Consider the following 6,000-nt stretch of genomic DNA (forward strand, 5'->3'; position numbering starts at 1 on the left):
CTAGTCACCGATTATTTTTGCGATTAGTCGACTAATCAGATCATCATCCATTAGACGTAAAACTACAGCTTATTGCACCAGCAGCATCTGCTCTTATATAACTATCATTAGCTTACAGCTTTAAGTGTTTAAGGTGCTAACTAAAAATAAAGACAAGATGATAGTTTATTAAATTTTAATGAAATTTGCAGATTGTTTCGGTGAAGTTTAATAAACTCCTTGCTGTCTAAAATATAACAGGTAGTGATGGGACGTTCTGTATCGAGGCTTCGGAGCGTGTGTCGAGTAATGGAGGGGGCGTTTCCGCGAAGCGCGTATCGAGGCTTGCTTCATTTATGGGAGGAGCTGAAAATGATGACGTCCGAAGCCTCGCTGCCCGGCTGTACCACGTGACTGGTTCATGAAGTGGTTCGAACTTTGCCGCGAGATATGACAGCGATATAAACCCTCAGACTTCATTCAAAAATGTGGGTGTTTGATGGAGAGTTGCGGTTAGTGAGAGTTTGGAGACCGTTTGGAGGTTTATGAGAGTGAGGAGAGAAAGTCAGGAGAGAATGGAGCCAGCTAAGAAGAGGAGGATGTCCTCCCCTGTGTGGGAACATTTTGATCTTATTCCTCCCAACAAGGTATGTAAATTTCTACAGAAGATGTATTTTCATGATACTGATGGTGCAATACAATTCATGTTGAGCTGTCTTGACTTTTGTACAAGGTGAAGTGTTTGCTATGTGCCAGGGAGCTGGGATATAACAGCAACACCTCATCCATGCTTAGGCACTACAGAGCTTTGCATGAGAATAAGGGGAACAGCGATTGTGGAGCAAGACCAGGTGAGCCATCAAATGCAATGATAATATAGCATGCAGTAATGTTACTAAATGATATAACAATATTATACAACTGTTATAAGTTACGTGTGTGATATTTATATTTGTGCTTTATCTTTATTGTCTTTCCTCAGGAGAACAATCTCAAATAGATGAAGACCTGGTTACCATGGTGATTGAGGACTCCCAGCCATTTAGCATTGTGGAGGACAAAGGATTCAAAAGATTTGTTAAATCATTAAATCCTAGCTATGTTCTCCCCACTAAAAAGGTCATAAAAGCAGTGAAAATTTAGTTTTTACAGAATAAAATGTGAACAGGCAGGACTGAGGCTCAAAGCCTCAGTGTGTAGCTGTCCATACCTCAACGTTACAAAAGCACAACCACTGTCCACACCCCAACCACACCTCACCTCACAGTAAATGATCATTTCCATTTTAAGCATTTCCAAATAATCATTTCCCATACTGCCACTATAAATATACACAGTATACTGCATCACTACAATATAGATGTTTTACACACTCCTTTTGTTGTTGACATTTACAGGCTGTGTGCAAAATGCCACACTCTTCAAATTCATGCCAGCTATTATTTTTACGTCCAGTAGGTGTCCTGCTAGAGCAAATGAAGCTTCATGAAGCTTTGTGCTGGGGTGAACCAATTGGATGAAAAGCTTCAGTGCTTCATGGGGCTTCATCTGCCCATCACTAATAACAGGACACCGGAGTATATTCTCCAGCATCTCACACTTCTGATAATCAGCTGTCTGCTTGACGTTTATTCAGCTGTGTAAAAACTATAACTTTAATCTCAGCCAAACCGATTTACTCAGGAACAAATAAAATACTAAAAAAAGCCAAACAACAACATTTTAAGTTATCTAAGTGACTCATATATCATGTTTAACCTGAGTAGTGAAAGACAGCGGTGGGTTTGAAAACGATTTGCGGGGAGTCCGGTGTTCTCACGGCGCTAGTTAGCCTAGCTCCGGCTAGCTAACGAGCTAGTGGGTAACAGACGTCTCCGAAAACGTCGGAGCGCTTTTGAAAATATGTGGTGTCCTGATAAACTGAGCAGATATTTGAGGTTTACACAGCTACATTCTCGCCTGAAAATATGTTAAACGTTTATTTTGTGACCCAGAAAGAATAATAAGAGTAACATTAAAACTAACTAGCTGCCGCCATTGTTGGAAACTGCGCTGGGCCGCGCTATGAATTCTGGGACACAGCTTCTTCTTCTTCTTCTTCTTCTTCTTCGGGGTTTAACGGTAGCTGACATCCTTGTACATGCAGTGCTGCCATCTTCTGTTTCAGTCCGTTATTACACTCTTAAATCCTGCTACTTATTCCTGCGTCTTTTGGGATCTTACAAAGCTTCAAACGACGCGTCGACTATTAAATCAGTCGTCGACGATTTTGATAGTCGACGTAATCGTGACTAGTCGACAAATCGTGGCAGCCCTAGCCTTTACCGGGTTTCCTGAGTGACACATGACGGGACTAACATTAAAACAAACAGCGACAGACGAGCAGCCACGTACACCGGCGCCATCTATAACCAAAAGGATCCATTACAGCAGACCTCCCCAAACTGTGGGGGGCGCAGAGCCATTGCAGGGGGGGCGCGGAATGAAAAGGGGGGAAAAAACAAACCGCTTGGACACTGCTAGCACGGCGCCCACACAAACGCAAAGCAGGAGATGAAGCATCGCTGAATATGTTTCCAAACCAACTTCATTCTAAGCCAAAGAAAATATGGTGAAGCAAATCTGCCCTTTGGCTTCACCTGCACAGGTGCTGAGGCAGGTCTCCCTGCAGGTCTTCCCTGCGTCGGGAGCAGCGCTGGGCTGTTTAAATCACGGAAAAACAGGATCCCACAGTTGTTTATACTTTTAACCACAGAGAGGCATTTTTGAAAAATGTATTGACAGCAATGTTGAACATTATTACACAGGAAAAAACAACTACATGTAAAATAATCACACCGTGAGCCTCTGCCTTTGTAATGGAGGGACAGTAACTGCGTGTAAACCTGCAGACAGTCAGATTAACAGTATTTCGTCTCTATCATTCTGCAATTCATCTCCTGTAAACAATAACGTGGCCACAGCGTGGCGTGAAAAAGACACATAGCTTTGACGCTGCGTGACCAACTCTGCATTCCTCGTCCACACGGAAACACAAAAAAAGGAGTTTTAAAAGTCTGTTTTCGGTGATTCGAAACGCCGTTTACGTGGACGAAACAGCTGCGTGTTCAAAATCACCCGTGTACGCAGCGTAAAAGAGTTAGTGGTTTATTTATTACTACCTGCAGTTTACTTGTATTTGCTTAACTGTTTACTAAATGTTTGAGGTGTAAAATAAACCGCAATGGAGCAAAATATGGGCGTGTGTGGGTGGAGGACGTGTGCGTGCCTGCGCGCAAGGGGGGGCGTGAACATTTTTCTTGTAAAACAAGGGGGGCCCAGCAAAAAAAGGTTGGGAACCGCTGCATTACAGGAAGACGAGCTGCTGATAGGGCTTTGGAGTTGACGTCACGCCGCAATGCATTATGGGAGCGCAGTGCCATTTTCGGGGTCTACGAATCAAACCAAACACACTGTGTTGGAACGACGACTACAAGAAAGATGCTTAAAAGCAGCTCAAAAGAGAATGAACTGTATAGAGACCGATTTCATCCAGAGGCGAAGCGGCGGTACTTGCAGAAAATAGCGTGCATTGGAAATGTGAACCCGTATGAAATACGGCCGTGGAGTAAAAACCCTGAAGACCAACCGCTACTGACGTAGCCTGACATATTTCATACCTTATCTGTGGAGTCAGCGCGTACAAGTCGTCATTCAAACAAAGGTAAGTCAGCTCGAGTACTGTGAAATGCGTTTGATTTCCCTGCAAACATTCAGATTACTGCAGCATAAATTCATTCATGAGGGGAAATTACAGTGAGAACATGTGGAGGCTGTTAGGTGGATAACAGTGAGTTCAGTGCATTGATGTGACACTGTCCTGAAGGATTTAGTTATTCTTTATGGTTAAAGAAATTGCACTAATTTATTCATATTTATTATAAATAATCCTAATTAAACATCTTCCTTCCATGTTTGTATCCTGTGTCACTAAAAATACATTTTATTTTAATTTTATACATCGATCAATGACCTGCAGAATCTCCTTATCATATTAAGGGATTCATAATTGTCACTTTATGCTTTCTCCATCTCTAAAGTGATGACATCCTTGCATTACATCCTTTAGGTTCATTTTCTGCAGGCAGATTTACACTATAACATGCAGCGTTCTATAGATGGACACATAAAGAAATGCATAATTACATGTATGTGCTAACTTTCTAAACACTTTGTTACATTTATGATAAAGTAGATAAAACACATTTATGTCGGCCTTGGCTCATAGTTCTTGTCTTTAAATGAACTTTGTCTGTGTGTGTTTCAGGTGCTGCACTCTAAGACTGAATGAACCAGCATTGCAGCCATGAGTCACTGTGAGCATCACAGGGAAGGTTGAAGCCGCCCACTGCACCTGTAAGGCCGGAGTCACCGAGACCTGCAGCCACGTCACTGCTCTTCTGTTTAAAGTAGAAGCAACAGTGTTGATCTGTGGCACAAGGACTGTTACAGATGAACCTGCATACTGGGTTTTGCTGGGCAATGTGACCAAGATACAGTCAGAGGTTGGCCATAAGATAGACATAAGATAAACATAAACAGACCATCTGTAGTGACAGGTAAAAGGAGCCGTCCTCAAAAAAGAAAAACCCCACCTGCTACTGTGGAGGAGTCGTCACTGCTATTGGATACTTTGCTGGAACACAGTAAAGCTGTGGGTTGTGGGAATGACCCATCATGTTTTATCTAGGGGTCTAGATTTATGCCTGTAGTGCACTGCCGTGTAAATAATTTGCATTTACTGAATATGTACTGACTGAGTCCCACTGTTCAAAAGTTGAATAAAGAAACAAACTAATTTTTGCTCTTTTTTTTTTTATTAAAACCACCTTATAGAACATCACATCAGTTACAATGATGATGTCATTTATAGTTTACAAATGACAAAATGTTTACACAAAATCATGAGTGTTTACATGATATCACCCACTACTAACATTATTTACTGTATCTTTTGAAAAAATACAGCGATTTTAACAGCACAAGACTTAAGAATATTTAACAGGAGCAGGTTTCATTTTCCCTGGTTTTATTATCACACTGTTCACCAAACGCAGCAAACCTTCACCATCTTATCCAGGAGGGTCCCCTCTTCACCCTCACATGGAAGAAGTAATCTGATTGGCATGGTGGTTTGTTTGAAGCAGGTCCCTTGTGTAGCGCTGGAACCCAGTCACGATGTTTCATCCATTTCATCGGCTGGTTTGCTGCAATAATGCCAAATAATTAGCATCTCTATAGATAGAAGGTAGTTCTGCAAAATCACTCAGTAGGATGTTTGTTCTAATTTGCTATGAGCTCAGAGCGCATCGAAAACAAAACTAATAGGCTATAAAGATATGAACATATTTAGAACTTACCGGAATGAAAATGTCTGGAGCACCAACAGATATTTGGAGATGGAAGAGAACTGCACGTCAGCTCGTCTCACAGCTGCTATCCAGGCTAGACGCCTTCGTTTGGTAACATCGATACACGAGCTGCCTCATGTTGCTTCCAGGTTGGGAAAGAATGAAAAGACAAACCATTTTCAAGCTTATTCTCTTGCCGGTCGTGTGATCGTACATTGCAGCCGAGCACACAGCAAATACGAACCATGGCTGTTGTGTGTGATTTCGCTCCCTTTTCACTTGCGCTAGACCCCCAAAATGGCGGATCGGGCCAAAATCCTTTCCACGCCCACCCCCCGTGACATCACGCTCCAAAGCCCTATTGGCTGCAGGAGGGCTCCGAGATGACCTCGAGCTGAGCCGCTCTCAGGTGAAGAACACCTGCAGGACGTCTTCCACAGGGCTTCGAAAACAGCCTCCGATAACAGCGCTCGCACACTAATGTCGCCGTGGTGCTGAGCGGCGGTCTCTGACTCTTATTCCTGAGGAGCAGCCAATCACAGCACAGCGTTTTCGTCACAAACATTCAGACGGCATGAGGACGAGCAGGAAGCTCTCACAGATGATTGGACGAACTCACCTAAAGAAAAAA

General features: G+C 42.8%; 1 protein-coding gene across 3 annotated transcripts in view; it reads right to left on the reverse strand.

Annotated features, from left to right (window-relative positions):
* Positions 1-6,000, reverse strand: part of LOC309709811 (carbohydrate sulfotransferase 8-like) — a 55,389-nt gene that overhangs the window by 21,021 nt on the left and 28,368 nt on the right. The gene's annotated exons all lie outside the window — the stretch shown is intronic.

Source organism: Aulonocara stuartgranti, assembly GCF_965226115.1.
Source record: "Aulonocara stuartgranti genome assembly, chromosome: 7".
In the NCBI taxonomy this organism is placed as follows: Eukaryota; Metazoa; Chordata; class Actinopteri; order Cichliformes; family Cichlidae; genus Aulonocara; species Aulonocara stuartgranti.